This window comes from Odocoileus virginianus, chromosome 23 (assembly GCF_023699985.2).
Source record: "Odocoileus virginianus isolate 20LAN1187 ecotype Illinois chromosome 23, Ovbor_1.2, whole genome shotgun sequence".
Taxonomy (NCBI): domain Eukaryota; kingdom Metazoa; phylum Chordata; class Mammalia; order Artiodactyla; family Cervidae; genus Odocoileus; species Odocoileus virginianus.
This window is the reverse complement of record NC_069696.1, coordinates 42,356,286-42,377,003: the sequence shown is the minus strand read 5'-3', so window position 1 is coordinate 42,377,003 and position 20,718 is coordinate 42,356,286. Positions and strand designations below refer to the sequence as shown.

Sequence of the window (20,718 nt, the reverse complement as noted above, 5' to 3'; positions counted from 1 at the left end):
ACACGCCCATCACTGCGGGTGTGGGGCAGGGACCAAGTCTGGTGTTAGGGATGGTGGCAGGCAGAGCCGGGTACCCAGAGGCAAGGAGAGATGCCATCATGGCCAAGGTCTGGGAACCAGCCGCCGCATTCCAGCCCACTGGGTCAGAAAACACATGGAGCTAAATAAGTAACCTTCCTAGAGACAGAGGAGACCTTTTCGAGGCTTGCTCAGGTCTGCCACATACCTGAGGACACAAAAGAAGGACTGACACGAAGGGAAACACCAGTCACTTGGAACAGTGGATGAAGGTATTCACAGGTGAGGAGTGAGACAGAGAAACACAGAGACAGAAAGACAGAGATATACGTACACTTGCAGCTGATTCACACTGTTATATAGCAGGAACTAGCACAACACTGCAAAGCAATTACACTCCAATAATAGATTTTAAACACGGAGACACACACACACACAGGGAAATAGAGAGACAAAGAGATACAGGGAGAGAGAAACAGAGAGACAGGGAAAGACAGAGACAGAGATTAAGACAGACAGAGTCAGGGGGACGCAGCGAGGGGCACAGACGGTAGCCACTGTAGCACTCATCACCTTCATTCAGTTCCTACAGCCTCCGCCCGAGCTTCCTCAGGGCAGATGGCCAGCCTGGCGGTGCTTCTGGTGGCCAGGTGCTGCTCTAATGAGGAATTTAGCAAGTTCACTCTGCACAGCAAAGGCGTGCTACGAGGCACCTTCAATTTATGAGGTCCAAACCAAAACTCCTGATTTCCCACCATCTCCCCCACCCAATAAAGAATCTGCCTGCAATGCAGGTAGACACAGGTTCAATCCCTGGGAAGATCCCCTGGAGAAGAAAATGGCAACGCACTCCAGTATTTTTGCCTGGAGAATCCCAGGGATAGAGGAGCCCAGCAGGCTACAGTCTGTGGGATCACAAAGTCATTCATGACTGAGCGACTAACACTTTCACTTTTCACCCCTACCCAAACTGTCCCTTTTTCATCTTCCTCATCTCAGCAGATACCCCATCCAGTGGTTTAAGCTAGAAATGTGGGGAGATGCTAGGATTCCTCCCTGCGGAGCCTCCCACACCCAGGCCATCACCACCTCTTATCCCCAAGGAAGCTTCTGAATCCATCTACTTCTTTCAACTCTACCATCACCATCACCACCAGTGTGTGAGCTGCCCTCCTCCCTCACCTGCACCAAACTGCCTTCCTGCACCAAACCAGAAGCTCTCCGCTGGCCTCCCTGTCTCCCCACCTGCCCCCCAGCTCTGACTCCCGTCCTCCTTGTGGATGGCATTCAAGCTTCTTTCAAAGCCTGCAAGCCAACATCGTCTGGGACCTTCCCTCCCTCAGTCTCTGTACCAAACCACCCACCTTCCTGTCTCCCAAACAAGCCAGCCTCCTTCCCCAGCACCACGCCCCGCCCTCAGGCCTTTGCACATGCTGTTCTCTTTGCCCGTTCCCTCTGCCCAGAATGTTCTTCCTGACTCAGCCTTGTCATCCAGGTCTCAAGTCCAATGCCACTGTCCCAGAGCTCTTCTTTGATCATTTCTTGTTCCCCCTGGACCCCCAATCTCCTTCCATCCTCCTGCGGCATCTTTATCTTGGGATGGTTTTACTTCCTGCCAGACCTGACTGCCTCAGCCTCTCCTGGCACCTCACATAGGAGCCAGATGCAAGACTAGCACCCCGAGGACTCGGCAATCCTCTGCTGGAGGACTCCAGGATCCCAGGACCCCAGGGAGCGTGTTGGCGATATCTTAGCAGCAACAACTACCTGGAGGGGCTGGACCTGGGGAGGTGGGGAATGCCCGTGAAATCACACAGAACCAAGCACCACGGTGCCCCTGCTCTCACGACTCTGTTGCCTGATGTGGAAAGCAGGTATGGACAAGGAAGTGTTCATCATTACCTGTGTTCACTTACCAAGGTAGCGGCCAGGCAAGTCCGGGTCACCAAGTCTTCAGCTGGCGGTGTTTTGTTTTTTTTTCCTGACTCCACCAATATCACATTAAAATACAAGATTCTCAGGTTCTCAGTGCCTACCTGCCAGCCACACATTTCACCCTCTCCAGGGAGTACTTTGCTCCTAAATTAAAAATACTAATAACCACTACGTGACTGACTGCTTACTCAAGCATTGAGCTAATTTAATTACAAGCATTACTTCATTAATCCTCACATAACCCTGTGAAGCAAATACAACTCCTAGCCCCATTTTACAGATGAGGAAACTGAGGCTCAGGGATTCAAGGACTTGGCAGGACATCATGTACTAGATCAGTCTAATCTATCTCCAGATGCAGCCCTTCAACCACGTGACACCCTGGTTTGCTGGCCCCCCTCCTCCCAATAATCCTGACATCAGCATCAGTGGAGTGCTCCTTGAGAGCCTGGCACCTAGCAGGCAGCACTCGGGCAGCCTCTGCAGTGTCCTTCACCTCGGGGAGCCTGAGTCCTGGCACTGGCTCGGAAAGTTCCAGGAACAGCGGGCTCAGCTGCAATTATGGTGACACCATCCCCACTCTTGCAGGCTAGAGAACCTGGCAGCCTCATGCTCGCATAAAGGAGCAGGTGAGGGCAATGCTAGCACACAGATTTTCACTAAAAGAGGTGCGTGCTACCGCCACGGACTCCCTCTGTGACTCGAACAATAATAATGACGATGATGGTGATGGTAACAATAACAAGAATAATAGCAATTCATAGCAATAACATTAACAGTAATCACAGTAACAGTAAAATATAGTGGCAACAATATTATAAGTATATAGTATTTATACAATGCTTTCTGTGTGTTGGCTACTGTTTTAAGCCCTATTTATATATTAAACCAATTACTCCTAACGTGAATCTCTTGTTATTATCCATTTTTCACACAGAGGAAACTCAGGGCCAGAAGGGCACAAGGAATTGCCCAGTTGCCAGCGGGATTCAGTGTGGGGTCAGGATGCGGCCCCACACATCATTCCACCACGGAGTTTCTTTCATTTCTAACAGGAGGGGCTAAGGGCGTTTTCGTAGTGTAGTGGTTATCACGTTCGCCTCACTAAGAGGAGGAGCTCAGATCTGAAGAACTCAGATGCACGTTTTCTGATTCTCACTTTCATGAGAAAGAGCCAGACACAGGAAAGTGGTTTCTTTCTCTGCCATCCCTTATCCCGATTTCTAACAATGCTTGTCAGCCTCCACTGATATTAGTGATATGGGAAGGATTCTTGCTACACGTCAGACACTCAGCTAAGCATCTACCTGCACCTTCACTGTGTCCCATACTCCTAGTAATCCTACAAGGAAGCGTCTAGTATCCTTATTTTAGAGCTGAAGCACCCAAGGCTCAGAAAGGTTCAGTCACTTGCCTGAGGTCACACAGCAGAGAAGCTGCAGAAGCCTAACAAGGCTGGTCTGACCCCAGATTCCAGGCCTCTAACCAGGAGTTGGGTCTGTTTGTCTCTCCTCCCAACTCCTCCCTTTTCAGGAGCAACTGAGCCGGGGAAGCGGCTGGCCTTAGCCAGGCAGCAGTAATGCCCCCGCAGGCCAGGCACTATGGTACCCCATGACTGATGACATGTGACAGGCAGGGGGAAGTGCCCATGGGAAGCACAGCCTTCCTAGCCCGGCATCAGATTTCCACCGAGACATCCCCGGGCAGCCACCGTGACTCCTTCCAGAGCTCAGCCCTCTGGTTCTCTCCTGCTGTCAGGCCAGGGGAGGTTTTTGCACAGTATGGATGGAGATGTTCACGGTGGCAGCCTCCAGCCCCCACAAAGAACAGTCATTTCCGCTGCACTCACTGGTCCAACTACTGATGGAAAGCTGGACTCGCCTTCACGCCCACCAGTGCTCTCTTTCCCCTCTACTTACTTTAAAAAAAAAATCACAAAAAGGTTCTCAAACCCTTTCCTGTTTGAAACTGTCTGGAGACAGAGTCCTTCTCTGGAAAGGAGACCTCACGGGCCTCAGAACGTGGCACAACAGTAGCCCCCACGGCTCCCCTGCCCCCCAGTGCTTCAGCATCTTCTTCCTTGCAGAAGGGGGTTAGGGGTGGAAGAAGGAATCCGGTGATCCCACAGCCCCCCAGGCCCTGCCCCAGGCAGGAGACATCCCATTTTACAGAAGAGTCAAGTGAGGAATCTTGGCAAGGAGTCTGGCTAGAACTCAGCCTTTCTCCCCTCTCTGGATCCTACCTCAAGTAGCTGAGATGGAGAAGGACCCCTGGGCTGCTGGAGGCCAAGGCAGGAGACCGTGAGGGAGGGAAGCAGATGGGAGTTAGTGAAGATGCTGTGGAAGGGCACCACGGAGATGCTGTGGAAGGGCACCACGGTGGCCGAGGAAGCCGGGGCTGTAGCCTCCTGGGTGTGAAGGGTCTCAGAACCGCGTGGAAGAGCTTGGACAAACAGCACGGAGCAGCTGCTGTGTTTAAGCAGGGCAGTGACGTGGTCACATTTGTGCTTAAATAAAAAACAAAACTCTAACACTATATGCTATGGAAATGGATTTGGAGAAAACCTAACTGGACACAAGGAGACCAGGCAGGAGGGTTTCGCAGTGGTCTATGATGGAGACCGTGCATGTCTGTCTACAAGGAGACAGATGAAGAGAGTAGCAAGGCATCCCTTTCATTTACTCCCACACCCAGAACAAACCCCTTTGCTATGTTATGGGATTGTGTGGAGGTGAATCTGATACAATCCCTGTATTCAAACAGTTTATAACATTAGGGACATGGAAGAAACAATACAGGATGGATTCACTCAGTTTCAATGACTCACAAATATCTTTTGAACACCTACCATGGGCCAACCCTTTCCTGTTGGAGCTGGAGATGTAACAGTGGAAAAAACCCCAAATCTCTGACCTCATGGGGGCCACATTCAAGTAGGGGGGGGTGATCAGTCAGATTCTGTTGATTCTTCCCTAGGGAACAATGCATGTATATTGTCAGTGTTATTTGCCTTCCCCGATTTCAGTCAAAAACACACAGTAAACCAGAATTTTGCGGGAGGGAAATACAGCAGCTACTGAAAGCAGGAAAAGTTGAGCAGAAAGACAGATTTAGAAGTCTAAAAACATAATAATCGAGGGTCATCTAGGATAAGGGTGAACATTCCCACACAAAACAACTTTTAGGGGTAACATGTATTATGATGTTTCATGTGGTGCTCTTTCAAACCTCAAAAAACATATACCATACTGTTTCTTACTAACTAGACTAGAAAGAATAAAAATAGTTTTAATCCAAAGCCTAAAATCAGAAAAGAAAAGCCTTCATAACATGAAGCTTTATCACTGAAATAGTCCCTATGTGGAATAACCCTAAGACGACACCGTTAACACAACCATGACACAGTAGCTATTCTACAATACGCACGGTATTTCTGCTACTACTGCTTCTCCTCATGCTCTGCAGATGCCCTGGAGGATTTATGCAGCATAATAGTTAAAAGCATGGGTTCTGAAGTCAAAACCACCTGGGTTAATACGCCAGCCAGCTCTTCCATCTCCCAGCACTGTGACCTTGGGCCTGTCATTCATTTTTCTGTGTCTCACTCTGCTCGTCCAAAAACAGAGATAATAATTCTATCTCATCTAGAGGTCTGCTGTGAGAATGAAATGGGTTAATTTACGTAAAGTGCTTCGAATGCAGCTTGGCACACAGTGAATGTGCAATAAATTGGTAGTCAGGCTGCAGGAAGATGTGGCTCTGGCGTCCTTGGAAAGCAGGCAGGGTGATGTGCGGGAAGGAGATGCAGAGTCTGTGAGCTTTGCAGAAGGCCCATGTCAGGACTGGGTACAGGGCATCCTGTAGCAAACCTCTGCAGGGTCCACCGGCTGGAGCCATGAGCGTGCATGCTAAGTCACTTCAATTGTGTCCGGCTCCTTGTGACCTATGTACTGTAGCCCACCAGGTTCCTCCATCTATAGGATTCTCCTAAGAATGCTGGAGTGAGTTGCCATTTCCTCCTCCAGAGGATCTTCCTGACCCAGGGATTGAACCCTCATCTCTTACGTCTCCTGCACTGGCAGGCGGGTTCTTCACCACTAGCGCCACCTGGGAAGCCCCACTGGAGCCATCGTTTTCCCCAAAGGCTGCGTCACAGGAGCCTTGGAAAGCAGAGCTGCCCCTCTGCGCACCTAAGTCTTAGACTGCTGGGTACCTTTCACCGTGGCGGGCCCCTAGTTAGTAAACGGGGAGCTGATGAGTTGCTGCATCCCCTCAGATGCACCGCACACAGGAGTCACGTGACTCCCACCCACCACCACACAGACATGTACTCCTGGTCGACCAGCAGCATCATCACCCAATCTACGCTTCCTCTCGGCTCCAGTTAATTTCTACCACCTCCAAGCTTCTGCTTTCCCTTCTGCCTGTCTGCCCCTTCTCCCCCGTTCTCCAAGTGAGAATTCCTACTCGACACTGGCACTCCACCTCAAACACACTCATTTCTGTGAAGTCACCCCAGTGAGCTCCCCCAAGGGTTTCTTACAGTGTAGTTGGCCAATCACCAACACAGAACGATAGGTGGTGCTTTCTGACCACAGGCCTCCTACTTTGCAGGGTGGGAGTCCAGCCGGCTGCATTGTTACCAACCTCCCCAGCTGACTCCCAGCACACACTAAGGATTACAGCCCAGAGAGCTGGCCTTGCACGACTGTTTCTTAGCAACTTCCCTGTCATCTGGGCTCGCCCAGTCCTTTTCATGTGACTCTGAGAGCATACCTGGTCATATCGCAGTCGAACTGCTTATAGTACATCTCCCGTCACCAGACTGTGAGCTTCTTGAGGGCAGGGAACGTGCCTGAATTATATTTAAACTCTCAGTGCCTCCAACAACCTTACCATGCTGGACTCCTCTTTTTCCTCACATTCCATGCATCACTGGGTTCAGATAGTCCTACTTTAAAATTTTTTCTTTTTACCTCTTCTGCTCCAGTAACCCTAGTCCAAACCACCATCATCTCTGCCCATGGACTAGTGCAACAGTTCACTCTCTGATCCTTCCATTTTGACCCCTGTCCCCTACAACTTCCTTTCCACACAGCATTCAGAATAATTCCTTAAAAACTAATCAAGCATTTACAAAGCACATATTCAAGAAAGCACTGAAGGACTTCCCTGGTGGTCCAGGGGTTAACAATCCACCTTGCAATGCAAGGGATGTGGGTTCCACACACTGCAACTACTGAAGCCCATCCACCACAACTACACAGTCTGTGCATCACAAGGAAAGATCCCACATTACATAACAAAGATCCCACTAAGACCTGATGCAGCCAAATAAAGAAAGCACTGACATTGAGAAGATATAAAGAATACTCAAAACTTCTGAGTAAAAAACACAAAAGCAACTTAAAAATGGGTAAGAGACTTGAATAGATACTTGACTGAAAAGAACATAAGGAGGGAAAAAACATACATGAAAAGATATTTAACATCATTTGCCATTAGGGAAAGGCATATTAAAACCACAGTGATAAACAAATGGGACCTAATTAAACTTAAAAGCTTTTGCACAGCAAAGGAAACTATAAGCAAGGTGAAAAGACAGCCCTCAGAATGGGAGAAAATAATAGCAAATGAAGCAACAGACAAAGGATTAATCTCAAAAATATACAAGCAACTCCTGAAGCTCAATTCCAGAAAAATAAATGACCCAATCAAAAAATGGGCCAAAGAACTAAACAGACATTTCTCCAAAGAAGACATACAGATGGCTAACAAACACATGAAAAGATGCTCAACATCACTCATTATCAGAGACATGCAAATCAAAACCACAATGAGGTACCATTACATGTCAGTCAGGATGGCTGCTATCCAAAAGCCTACAAGCAATAAATGCTGGAGAAGGTGTGGAGAAAAGGGAACCCTCTTACACTGTTGGTGGGAATGCAAACTAGTACAGCCGCTATGGAGAACAGTGTGGAGATTCCTTAAAAAACTGGAAATAGAACTGCCATATGACCCAGCAATCCCACTTCTGGGCATACACACCGAGGAAACCAGATCTGAAAGAGACACGTGCACCCCAATGTTCATCGCAGCACTGTTTATAATAGCCAGGACATGGAAGCAACCTAGATGCCCATCAGCAGATGAATGGATAAGGAAACTGTGGTACATATACACCATGGAATATTACTCAGCCATTAAAAAGAATTCATTTGAATCAGTTCTAATGAGATGGATGAAACTGGAGCCCATTATACAGAGTGAAGTAAGCCAGAAAGATAAACACCAATACAGTATACTAATGCATATATATGGAATTTAGAAAGATGGTAATGATAACCATATATGCAAAACAGAAAAAGAGACACAGATGTACAGAACAGACTTTTGGACTCTGTGGGAGAAGGCGAGGGTGGGATGTTTTGAGAGAACAGTATCGAAACATGTATATTATCAAGGGTGAAACAGATCACCAGCCCAGGTTGGATGCACGAGACAAGTGCTCGGGGCTGGTGCACTGGCAAGACCCAGAGGGATAGGATGGGGAGGGAGGCGGGAGGGGGGATCAGGATGGGGAATACATGTAAATAAAAACAAAATAAAATAAAACCACGGTGAGATATCACTAAATGATCAGAATGGCTAAAATAAATATTGAAAATGCCAAATGCGGACAAGGAAACAGAGCAACTGGAACTTTTATACACTCCTTAAGGAAATGCCAAAATGCTACAACCATGCTGGAAAATAGTTTGGCAGTTCCTTATAAAACTGAATATAAATTTACCATCTGCCCCAGCAATCCAATTCCCAGGTATTTATTTATCCTAAAGAAGCAAAAATGCATGTTCACACAAAAACCTGAATACAAATGTTTATAGCAGCTCTATTCCCAATTGCCAAAAGTTGGAAAGGAAACAAGTGTCCTTCAAGGGGTGAATGGATGGACAAACTGTGATATGTCTATTCAATGGAACACTAGTCAGCAGTGAGAATGAACAAGCTCTGGATACACCCAACAATATGAATGAATCATGAAGACCTGATGCTGAGGGAAAGAAGCCAGCCTCAGAAGGTTACATACGGTATGACTCTACTTATCTGACATTCTCAAAAGGACAAAGTGGTAGTGATGGAAAGTACAGCTGTAGTTGCCAAATGTCAGAAGTAGGGTATTCGTGGTTATAAAAGGAGAACAGGGAGAATGTTTTTTGATAAAGAAACAGTTCTGTACCTTCACTGAGGCGCTGGTAGTTCCACGATCTATACCTCTGTTAAAAGTCATAGAACTGCACACCAACACAAAGTCTACTTTACCATATGGCAATTTAAAAAGTTAAAGCAAAATAAATAAATAAATAAATAAATAAATAAAAATAAAAAAGTTAAAGCAATTGAAAGAAGTCAAATCATGTAACCTCCTGGTTCAAAACCTCCAACTCAGGGACTTCCCTGGTGATCCAGTGGTTAAGAATCTGCCTGCCAATGCAGGGGACACGGGTTCACTCCCTGCTCCAGGAAGATCACACATGCTGTGGAGCAACCAAGCCCGTGAGCCAGAACTACTGAGCCTGTGCTCTGGAGCCCACGCTCCACAACAAGAGAAGTCACGGCAATGAGAAGTCTGTGCATCGCATGCTAGAGAGTAACCCCTGCTTGCCACACCTAGAGAAAGCCCACATGTAGCAACAAAGACCCAGCACAGCTGAAAATATAAATAAATCACAAAAATTAAAAGAAAAACCCTGCAACGTAGAACAGAATCCAAACTTCTCTCCACAGTCCGTGAGTTCCACCAGTGCTGGTTTCAGATACCCCTCGGGCCACACCTTCCCAGACTCTCCTCCTTGTGTCTCTCTGTCCACCACCCTGAGGCTCCCCTGCTGTTCCCGCTGCCTGAAATTCTTTCCCACAGATATTTCCAAAACCCACTTCCAAACTTCCTCCATGCCTCTGCTCAGACTGTCAACTTCTCAGAGAGACCTTCTCAAACTGAATTTGCTATAATGGCATTTTCCCCTGCCCTTACACTGTTTTCATTTTCATTCGTAGCATGCATCACTAACTCACATCTGTACACACTTTACATTTCCCATCAGAATATAAGATCCACGAGGCTAGGGATCTTGTCTGTACCATTCATCAATACAGCCTCAGCAGCTAGGGCCTTGCCTACCACAAGATGAGAGCTCCACAAATAATTGTTAAATGATCAGTGATGAATGAACATTTAGTGATGAGATTCCTAATGCACTGAACTTGGACACATACTTTGACTTCTTTGCAGTACCTTTCAAATCACCTGTCCACTTGGCCCCTAAGTAAAGCAGCCTCAGTCCAAACTATTCAGTTAAGCTATCAGTGTTTTAAAAATGAATTAACTCAACAACTCCCTACTAAGTGCAGCCTTCCAGTACTTGGTTAGGTAACTGGCTTGAGATGAGCTAGGATGGGGCAAGGCTGCAAGCACCCTCATTCTTAGAGTAATGCCACATGGGGTTTCCTCAGGGCTTGTAAAAAGCTATCTAGAAGTGCTACTAATATGTGCAAAGAAGTTGGAGGTGAGATTGAAGAAACAAAAAATATACCACCTCTCCAAAACACCATTCCAAGGAGAAGGAATAAATTAGCACTTAAAGGACGCCTACTCTATATGTTCCAGGCACTCTCTAAAGGCTCTATTTAATCCTCCATCCACCCTTCAAGGTGGACTCTATGGACCCCATTTTCATACATGAGAAGAGCCAGGCACAGACAGGTTAAGTAACATGCCCAGAGTCACAATCTATAGGTAATGACCGGTGCTCTGAACTCAGGCCTGTGGAACATCCAACCTGATCCTTTTCCCACTTTGAATTTTAGAAGCAATATTCAGAGTCATGAGGGTGGGCACTGTCCAGAGGAACCAAGCAGACATGCCAACCTCAAATAGGAAATGCCAGCCCAGACACAGACGACCAGGTTCTTCACTAAAGCTTCTCAAAGATCGGTATCAGCAAGTCTGCTAAAGCAAGATGCTGAGCACCTTCCAGTAAAAGTGTACTGAACATCTGCTCTGTCACTGGGCTCACATTTAACATCTCACTTAATTTTCACCATCATTTAAAATGGGTTACATGTATGAAGTATTAAGGGCCGTTTATCCAAAAACGATGGTACCAACCCCACAAGCAAACAAGAACACCTGAGAATTCTCTACGCCCCCACTTCATGTCAGTTAGAAATTTTGAAGTTACCTTAAAAACAGAGCAGTATGAAATGCAAACAACTGCATATACATTTTTTTATATGCTAGTTCTTTTAGTCTTAGTCAGGGTTTTATACACTAGTTAGCACAGGAATTACTGTTCCGGGTTGCATACACAGAAACAAGGCAAAATGCAATTTGGGGGGCAATGAAAATATCTTCAAGGGTGTTTGGCTATGAATGATTTCTACCCCCATGCTAAGGCTCTGGAATCTAAATATCAGTAAGACGAAACTCTGCTCTACCTCCTGGCCTCCTCTCATTTACTCCTGCTTGGTAAATAATCAAGAAATCTTAGATCGAGAAGGGAAGTGAGAGACTACGAAGGGCTACTCTTTGCCAGGGCAGCAATGCCTGGTGGTTACCAGCCATTTCTGACACTGGCAAGGAGAGGAGTCTCCTACCACTGGACCACTGCCATCCTCAGCCCACTCTTCCTGCATTTACCTGCTACCCACTCCCTTCCACATCCACCCCTGGCTGCAAGCTTTGCTTTCTAGCCCTGCAGAATATTTATAACCCCTCTTTCCTATGATAATCATCAGCGTATTCGAAGCCTGGTATTAGGATGATTCTTTCTTAACATTATAGTGATCAAGAAAAGAGCCACGTATCTGCATTGCGCTTTTAAATAACTAAGTGATGGTTTTTACTTCTGGGTGTTCATCTCTGCACATCCAAGATACTGACACCCACCTCCCCACGAGGCGGCTCCACTGATAAGGTTCTACATTTCGGGAGCTGTGCCCTGGAAACATACAGCTTAGTTGGGAAGACGAAGAACAGAGATCACATGTCATGTGGCCAGTGTTCTGACAGTGTATAAATTAGGTGCCAGCCACATGCAGAGAGGAAGGGTCAGGGTTGCACCAGGCTGCCTCCCCACCATGAAAGCTTGCTGACCTATGAACTAGACTCTACCGAAACCCAGCTTGCATCCTGAGCCTCTTTGGGGAAATTGACTAGGTCTCAAGCTTTGTTTACTTACTACCCCATCCATGTCTCAGACATCTGCCTCAATGTCAAGCCCAGAGCAGGTGCTCATTGAGCCTTACTCCATTCTCTGGCACTTCAAAGGGGCCTGGAGGGAAGGATAATTCAATTGAAATGATCCCAAAGTTCTCAATGAAGGCTTAAAAAAACTCTTTAATAATAATATCACTTTGCACACCTAAGGTAAGAAGACTTGGTCTCCATCTCTACCATCTATCAACTCACTGAGTGATATAAAACAGGTAACCTAACTTCTCTGGACCTTCATTTTCCCAGATATAAACTGGGGGCCTGATCCAATGGACTGTAGAGTCCTTTCCAGATCCAGGGACCATCTGCTGTCCCAGACAGTAAAGTGGACAATCCACAATAATCTGACTGAACTAGTCGATCTGAAAATCACTGTGTAACTTCCAGGAGAATGGAGGGCATGCAAAGAGCCAAAGGCAGACAAGGATTCCAGCTCCGGTCCTTACGTTACTCTGCCATGCACCACCACCCCAGTATAGCTTCAAATACCAGTGTCAACATTTACTGAGTGATGATCTTGGGTTAGTCACTGAACTCCTTCAGCCTTGACTTTCACATCTTTAGATTGCTTATTCTACCTCCTCCCAGGCCTACTGGGAGGGTGATGTGTTAAAATGTGTGCAAAGCCCCCTGCACCCAGAGGACACATGCTACATTTCCCTTTGTGCAAACATCCTTCACCCCCACCAGTCATCCACTTAATCAACAGACTCAGATCCTGCGGCTTTTCATGATCCAGAGCACAGACAGCCAGAGAGGAAGGGCTCTAAAAGTCAGTTAGTTCAACTCCCTCCCACCTCTGTGACTGACACATGATGAAACCGAGGCTCAGAGGGGTGGAAGGACTTGCCCAGGAACCCACATGTTCTTCAGCAGTAGAGCCTGGCCCAGAACACGGGGTGGCAGACGCCAAGGGTCACACAAGACACAGGCAGGAATCTCTGCAGGCTCTGATCTCCTTAAAGTAAATGGGGACACTCCACATGAAACCAAATTCTGAAGAATAAAAGCAACGGTAATTTTTATTTACAAATTTTGGTGAGGGCTGCAGGAGAGATGTAGAGTCACAGTTTGCCTATGAAATGCCAAGTTTCCCTGAATTCCCTGGGAGACGAAGGGCAGACTTTCTTGCTAGCAGCCCTTCCCAGTTACTCCGGTCTCCTTTCCCCTCCCCGTTCTGACTTTTCTCAGTTTGTATACCTTGAGGCAGACATGCTGCACTAGGCTCCCCTCTGAGCAAGGTGAGAAGTCTCAAGTCCAGGCAATAACGCACGCCCTCTGAAACACAAACAGTATAATCCCCCAACTGTGCTGTCATAATACAAAGAGAATCCCCCTACCCTCCGGAGAGCTCCAGCATGGGACATCAGGAACATGCCCCAATCCATAAAGGCACACCCGTAACTCAACGGCCAGCGATCCAGAGGTCCCCCTGAAAGCCACGACCAAAACTCCCTGAGACCATTTAGGGACTCCTGGAAACCTCAGCCCACAGTCCACCAAGAGCACTCAGCTGAGCACTGAAGGGGGAGCCCCCACAGGACAAGGAGGGGCGTGGGTGACAGCGGGCGCTGGGGAGACACTGCTAACCTGACGCGCCCCCTCCTGCCTCAGATTAACAGAGAGAAGCATTTCTCTCCCAGAAGCACTGGGCAGAAAGCTACACCAAGAGCAGGAACACTGCCTTGTCAGCACACTCCCCACCAAGCGGCCCCCTGATCCAAGCCTCCCATGGTGCTCTTGAGCAAATAGACACAGAGAGGGAGACGTCCTGGCCCAGCTCACACTGCATGTGGGGGCAGCTCTGCACGGAGCCTGTGCTGACCTGCCCCCAGAGCTGTTCCCTCCCGCTGCCCCCAGGCTCTTCTCCTCCAGGCCCATTCCTCCTTCCAAAACCGGGGGCTCACCTCCTGGTTCTGAGGATCCTGCCAGGTTGAACAAGGTTCAGAAGCAGGTGACCACTTAGCAGTTCATCCGGGGGGACCTCTGCCGGCCAGAGCAGCTGGCGCTGTGCCCGTCCCCAGTGGCAGTAACTTTGAAAGGGCTCTCTCTTTCCTAAACACTTCTGATCACCCTCCTCCCCCTCCGTAGTACTATGGAGACATGTGCTCTGCTTGGGAGGAGGTAGGGAGGAAGGTGCAGCTATTTACTGGAAGAAGGGCGACAGCCAGCTGAGCCATGCTCCACACTCACAACCAGCAGAAGCAGACTGGGAGGAAAATAGCTCTGTGTGCTGCCACAGAATTATTAACCCTTGGGCTCCGGCTTTGCTCCTCACACAGCTGAAGCAAGAGAAACAATACACTTAACCAATGGAGTGCCAGCCAAAGACATTACATCACCGGTCAGCACCGCCATTGGCTAATAATTCCTAGAAGGCATTATCTGCTTCTAGGTGCTTAACCCTTTCATGAACATCACAGCAAAGACTCAAGCATTTGGTCTAAGCCTACGGGTCCTGGACCATGCTTTTACCAGGATCATCTGCAGTGCTTTCTAAACATACAGATTACTATGTTCCATCCCAAACCATCCAAACCAGATTCTTGAGAGGAAGTATACGATGGTTTAGTCACTAAGTCGGGTCTGACTCTTGTGACCTCATGGACTGAAGCCCAACCGTCTCCTCTGTCTAGAGGGTTATAGTCCATGGGATTTCTCAGGCAAGAATACTGGAGTGGGTTGCCATTTCCTTCTCCAGGGGAACTTCCTGATCCAGGGACCATACCCTGGCCTCCTGCATTGCAGGCAGATTCTTTACCATCTGAGCTACCAGGGAAGCCTGCATGGATTTCTGTATTTTAAACAGTGTTCAGAGTGTGGAAACCACTGGCCTATTCAGAAAGGCTTCCTCTCTAAGAGATAAACGAGATGAGATTTTTCTGATCATTTATTACGTGCCCAAGGCATTATTACATCATCTCACTTATTTCCTGCAGTGAGCAGTGATGTGACTGACTCCATTTCATAGGTACAAAAAGAGAGACGAAGTCATTTGCTTAGAGACAGAGCCCGGCTTTGAAAGTCAGACTGTTTGCACCCTATCTTGCTCCTCTTTTGAAGCTTCCACTTGAAATCAAATCAAGCTATTTGCCTACTTACTGCCTCCAGGGTTATAGAAACAATAGACCTCCTGGATGAGCTGAAAAATGCCAGTAACACAGGAAAAACTAGGGAATGAAGAGAAAGGGAATTCCCACAGCAGGTGTTCAGGATCCTGAACCTTCCAGAGAACCTTCTCTTTCTTAGGCTCAGTTCTTCCGCTTCTGCTACACATCTCTGCCAGCTCACTTTCTCCGGGAAGCCTCCTCCTACCCCCAAACTTGGGAAAGATGCTCCTGGTCCAGACTCCTATGTCCTCTGTATCAGTGGCCTCGTTGCTTGCTTACCAGGTAAATTCCACAAGATTAATTACAGCCATTTGTACCTTCACCAACAGAGGCCCAGCACAGTACCTGCCACATGTGAGTACTCAATCTTGACTGTGGAAAGAGAGGAGGGAGGGAGGGGTGGAGAGAAGGAAAGAGAGAGGGAGGAAGGGAGGGAGGGAAGGTCTTGACTCAAACTCTAAACAGCATCACCCTGACACGGGAAAGGCAAAGGACTGGAAGCCAGGGGAACCACATATACAAAACTGTCTGACCTTGGGCAAGCACATTCTCAGGGGGCCTTGGTTTCCTCATCGGAAAATTAAGAACAGAAGCACCTTCCTTGTGGGTAGTTATGAGGATCAAATTAAAGAATGATGCAAGCTCAGATGTGCTCCTCTGCACTTTCTCCCTAGATATCATCCATATTACTGGCTGACATCAAAGTGCTGACACCCCTCTGATTAGCCGGAGGTCCCCCCAGTCTCTGTGTGGGTGTCTTGGACATCTGCAAGACAGCATTTACATTTTCTCCCCCTGTTCTTCACCACCACTCTTTGACTGGTGCTCCTACCTATTGATCTTTTATTTTTTTGGTAACTGAGATGAAGTTTCTATAACATAAAATTAACCATTTTAAAGTCTACAGTTCAGTAGCATTTAGTATATTCATACTATAGTTCAAACACAACTTCCATCCAGTTCCAAAATATTTTCACCATCCAAAAAGGAAACTGCTTAGCAGTCATGCCCTGTCTACCTTCCCCTCTCCACACAAACTCCACAAACACCAATCTGCCTTCTGCCTCCATGGGTTAGTCTACTTGGACTATTTCACACACGTGGAATCATATAATGTGCGGCTTCTTTCACTTAACATGTCTCCAAGGTTCACTCACAGGGTAGCAAGTATCGGTGCATACTCAGTCACTAAGTCGTGTCTGACTCTTTAAGACCCCATGGACTGTAGCCTGCCAGGCTCCTCTGTCCATGGACTTTTTCAGGCAAGAATATGGGAGTGGGTTGCTATTTCCTCCTCCAGGGAATCTTCCTGAATCAGGGATGGAACCAGAATCTCTTGTATCTCCTGCATTGGCAGGCGGATTCTTTACCACTGTGCCATCTGGGAAGCCCAGCATGTATCAGGACATCCTTCCTTTTTATGGCTGAGTAAGATTCCATTGTAAGTACTTACCACATTTTTGTTTATCCATTTCCCTGTTTATGGACAGCTGGCATCCAATCTTGAGCCATAATCCTGGGGTGGGGGGTCACCCTTGATCCTTCCATTTCCCATAATCCTGACATTGAATGTATCAGCAAGTCTTGTCCATTTAACACCCCCAATACAGCTCCTTCTGTTTTTCCAATAACATTGCTACCCTGTAGCTAGGACACCAACACCTCTCTCACCAAACTCCTAATTTGCAGCAAGATCCCATTCTTCTTCCTAGTCATTTTTTCACCTGGAAGCTGCAAAAACCACATCATCCATTCACTTCAGCAATATTTACTGGGCACTTTTCTTCATGGAGTTTGCCTCCAAGAGGCAGGACCGACAACAAGCAATTATATAACATCAGGTTGTTACTAGGTCATTAAGATCCTTCACTGAGTTTTCATTGCACCTTGAGTAAAAAACCCAAGCTCAGCATGGCCTTCCATGGCCCCATCTATTTCTCCAAACTCATCTCAGGCTGCTCTCCAGTCATGCTGGGTTCCATTCCTCCACCTCACAGTCCTTGAACAAATTGTTCTCTCTGCCTCTTGACCTTGGCATTGCTGGACCTTCCTCATCCCTCAGATCTCAGTGTAAATATCACTTCTTGGTTATACCAATCCTCTAATGATCTACCCTTCATTAACTTCACTCATGCAAGAAATATGTGCTGAACACTGTGCTGGGATAAAGTGAGGTATGACCTCCTGGAGCCCTCAGTCTAGCAAGGAGGACCAATTACAGGAAGTAAATAAAATGAATCAGCAAGTGTGGTGAAGGGGGCATAAAAGGGAGGATATCTGCTTTATACCAGATGATCCAAAAGGCCTCTCTGAGGAGATTATATTGAAACTGAATGGTGAGAAAGAGTCCAGTGGGAAGACGGCCTATTACTCTCCATCACACCCTGGCTATGTAATGCAACAGTCCATTCTTCAGTATTTGCTTTGAAGGAATCAAAGCATTTAAAGTCAGTCTCTGCCTCCCCTAATAGACTAAACTGTATTCCCAGCACCAAGGACAGTGCCGACCATTTAGGAGGCATTCAATGCACATTGATGAATTAATTACTGATCAATTAGTTAATCCATTCACCAATGAAATCATTCCATGGACTGAAACAAGCTCTTGTGCTTTTTGCTGTGGTCATTACTTTATAACAGAAGGGCACCTACTCTGCTGGGTTTTAGAAAACAATGGGGTGACTGTAAAATGAGAATGCATATGCATAAGAGACAGTGGATAGTAGTCATTGTGGTCTTTATCATGAAAGATTCTTTCCTTGTGGAAGCTGATTGACTCAATTCAAACTCCAAAATCCATTTTCACATGCAGTCAAGAAGTTTAAAGGTGAGAGAAAGGAATGCTTCTGTTCTTCACCGGGCACAGCGCAAAGCACCTTCTCTCTGGTATCTCGGCCACTTCCCACGCCCACCCTGGGAGGGAGCTGCCCAGGCCCAGCTCTCAGCAACCCCCTCCAAGAACAGGGCACCTCTTACTCCCTCAGGGGAGTGCTAGTTTCTGGGAGTGCTGGCTGCGCACAGCTCACAGCTGAGCTTCTCTTCAGGAACCATCCTGCTGAAGGGACACCCAAAGTTATGCCCCCTTCCCTGGAGGCAGTCTGCCCCCACTGACTGATCAACATGGGGTTTCAAAGGCCTGGCCCCCAGCCTCAGATCACCTGAGGCCTCTCTTGATTTCCATTATTGACCAACTTCTCCCTCTGCCCCCATCCTGCTTCTCTCACCATCCATCCCTTGGAGAGTGAGACCATTCCCCAAGAATCCACTTACACCCAATTCTCAGAGCCTCTGAGTCTTTTTCCTTAGAATCCAACCTATGACAGGTGGGGATAATGACTTCCTTTTAAATCAGAAAACTGAGATTCAGAAAGGTTAAAAATGTCCCCAAGGCACACGGCTAAAGTGACTTTCTGATGTGACTCCCTGTCAAGACTTTTCTCTTCCCCACAGCCTCAAACAGCTGAGGCTGTGTCTCCATGAGACAGAAAGAGGAGCCCATAGAGGGAAAACCAGAAGATCAGAAACGACAGGCAGAGGTTCCCTTCACCATCCTCCAGGGGCCACGCCTCACAACAAGGTCCCGGTCAAAGCCTCCAGAAACAATATGAAAATGACCTGCAGGTTGCAGAGGCAAGCATCACATGAGCAACGTCTCCATGCCTGAATGATCCATGCCCGGAAGCCTGGGAGCAGGGCTCCTGGGCAGACACTGCTGCCTTTAGGGGCCAGAATATTTGCAACCACATCCAAAATATTAACTGCAATTTACCAGCTTTCTATTGCTCCAACCTCCATCCATTTCCACAGAGCTACCAGAATTCTTCCACTGCCCTCCTTGATCGCAAGACAAAACTCTATGGAGTCTAAGGCTGGATTTTAAGGTCTGTGCGTGTTTTAGCTCCTGCCATGTTGACACCTCATTTCCTCCTCACAAAAGCCCTAGTCCTATTTGATTAGCTGATATAGGATTAACTGATGGCCTAAGTCAGGATACTGGACTTTTTCAGTTTTTTTACCTTTGCACAGGAAAATCTCTGGAATTCCTGCTATCCCATCACACACACACACACACACGTGCATACACACACACCCCCAGTCTTGGTACCCCATCACACACACACACACATGCATGTACACACACACCCCAGCCCACACAGTTTTCAGCCTGGCAAACCCTCCTACTCCTCTAGTCCCCATTCAATAGTCACCTCCTCTCGGAAGTCTTCCTGGCTTGCTCAAGGTCCTCCTCTCCACGTAACATTCCCTGTACAACAATGCATTATAACTGGTTCTCCTGTTCGCCTTCTTAGTCCCAGGGGCGCCTCCAGCACCCTTCTTCCTGACTCTAGGGCTTAGCATATTGTCTGGAACACAACAGGAACCCAATAAAAGCAGAATACACGAGGCGCTCCATAAAGCGCTAATTTCTCTGTCCTAGCTTGGCCAGGGAATCACTCTGAGTTTTTTGCGTTTGTTTGTTTTCCGGAGCTCCAGGAGACCTAGAAATAAGAAATGGCATGACCAATCTGAACCCTGGCTCCGGGGGCAACAGGTCAGGAGGCGTCCGCAGATCTAGGTAGAGCAGACGTCCGGCCTCTGCGGCCGCAAGCTCCCCGCAAGCTCTTCCCGGGGCTCCTGCGCTGGGTGGAGATTCTCTTGGAAGCCACTATGCGAAGCCCCTCTGGCTCCTGGGCCCCTCAGGCGTGCCCCGCACGCGCAACTGTCCGTCCCAGGGTCGGCCCGGAGACCTGGCAGCAGCACTCGGGGAGGCAGCTTGGCGCGCCGGCTCCTCCGCCCCGTGTCGGGCCCCTCCGCGCGCCCGCATCCCGCAGGCACAGAGCCGGAGCGCCCGGGAACGCAGCCTGGCGCCGGGACGCCACCAGAAGCCTCGGCGGGAGGTGGCCGGGACTCCCCTGTTACCAGAAACCTCACAAAGTCTTACTTCGCCGCGGGCTCTGCTTACCTTGCGAGACGCCAGGAGCCGGGAGCCGGGGGTGTGCCTTGGCCGCGGGGCCCGCCTGCGGATCCGCTCGGGGTCCAGCTCAGCCTCCGCACCCCGTGGCGCGCGAGCGTCTCCCTTCGGCAGCCCAGCCTCCCTGCGCCGCGGGGCCCCATTGGCTCGGGAAGCCAGGCCCCACCCACGGGAGGCCCCGCCCACGGGGGCCCCGCCCCTCGCGCCCCTCGCGCCCCTCGCGCCCCTCGCGCCCCTCGCGCCCCTCGCGCCCCTCGCGCCCCTCGCGCCCCTCGCGCCCCTCGCGCCCCTCGCGCCCCTCGCGCCCCCCCGCTACCCCGCTCCCGGCCACTTCAAGCTGGTAAAGTGCTTCCAGACTCAGATCTCACCAAGCTCAGGCAGCCGAGAAAGGTAATAATTCTCCA

The 20,718-nt window shown here is 48.4% G+C and overlaps 1 protein-coding gene across 3 annotated transcripts in view; it reads right to left on the bottom strand.

The window, feature by feature from the left end:
* SYN3 (synapsin III) overlaps nucleotides 1–20,418 on the bottom strand; it is a 472,322-nt gene extending 451,904 nt beyond the window's left edge. For 2 of the 3 annotated variants that reach the window (XR_011483033.1, XM_070453984.1), the window contains exon 1: nucleotides 14,140–14,499. The gene's annotated coding sequence lies outside the window, so the exon portion shown is untranslated. Of the gene's footprint in view, nucleotides 1–14,139; nucleotides 14,500–20,305 lie in introns of those variants that run through there. The other variant, XM_070453985.1, reaches the window with a different exon arrangement.
* Between the last annotated feature and the right edge of the window lie 300 nt (nucleotides 20,419–20,718).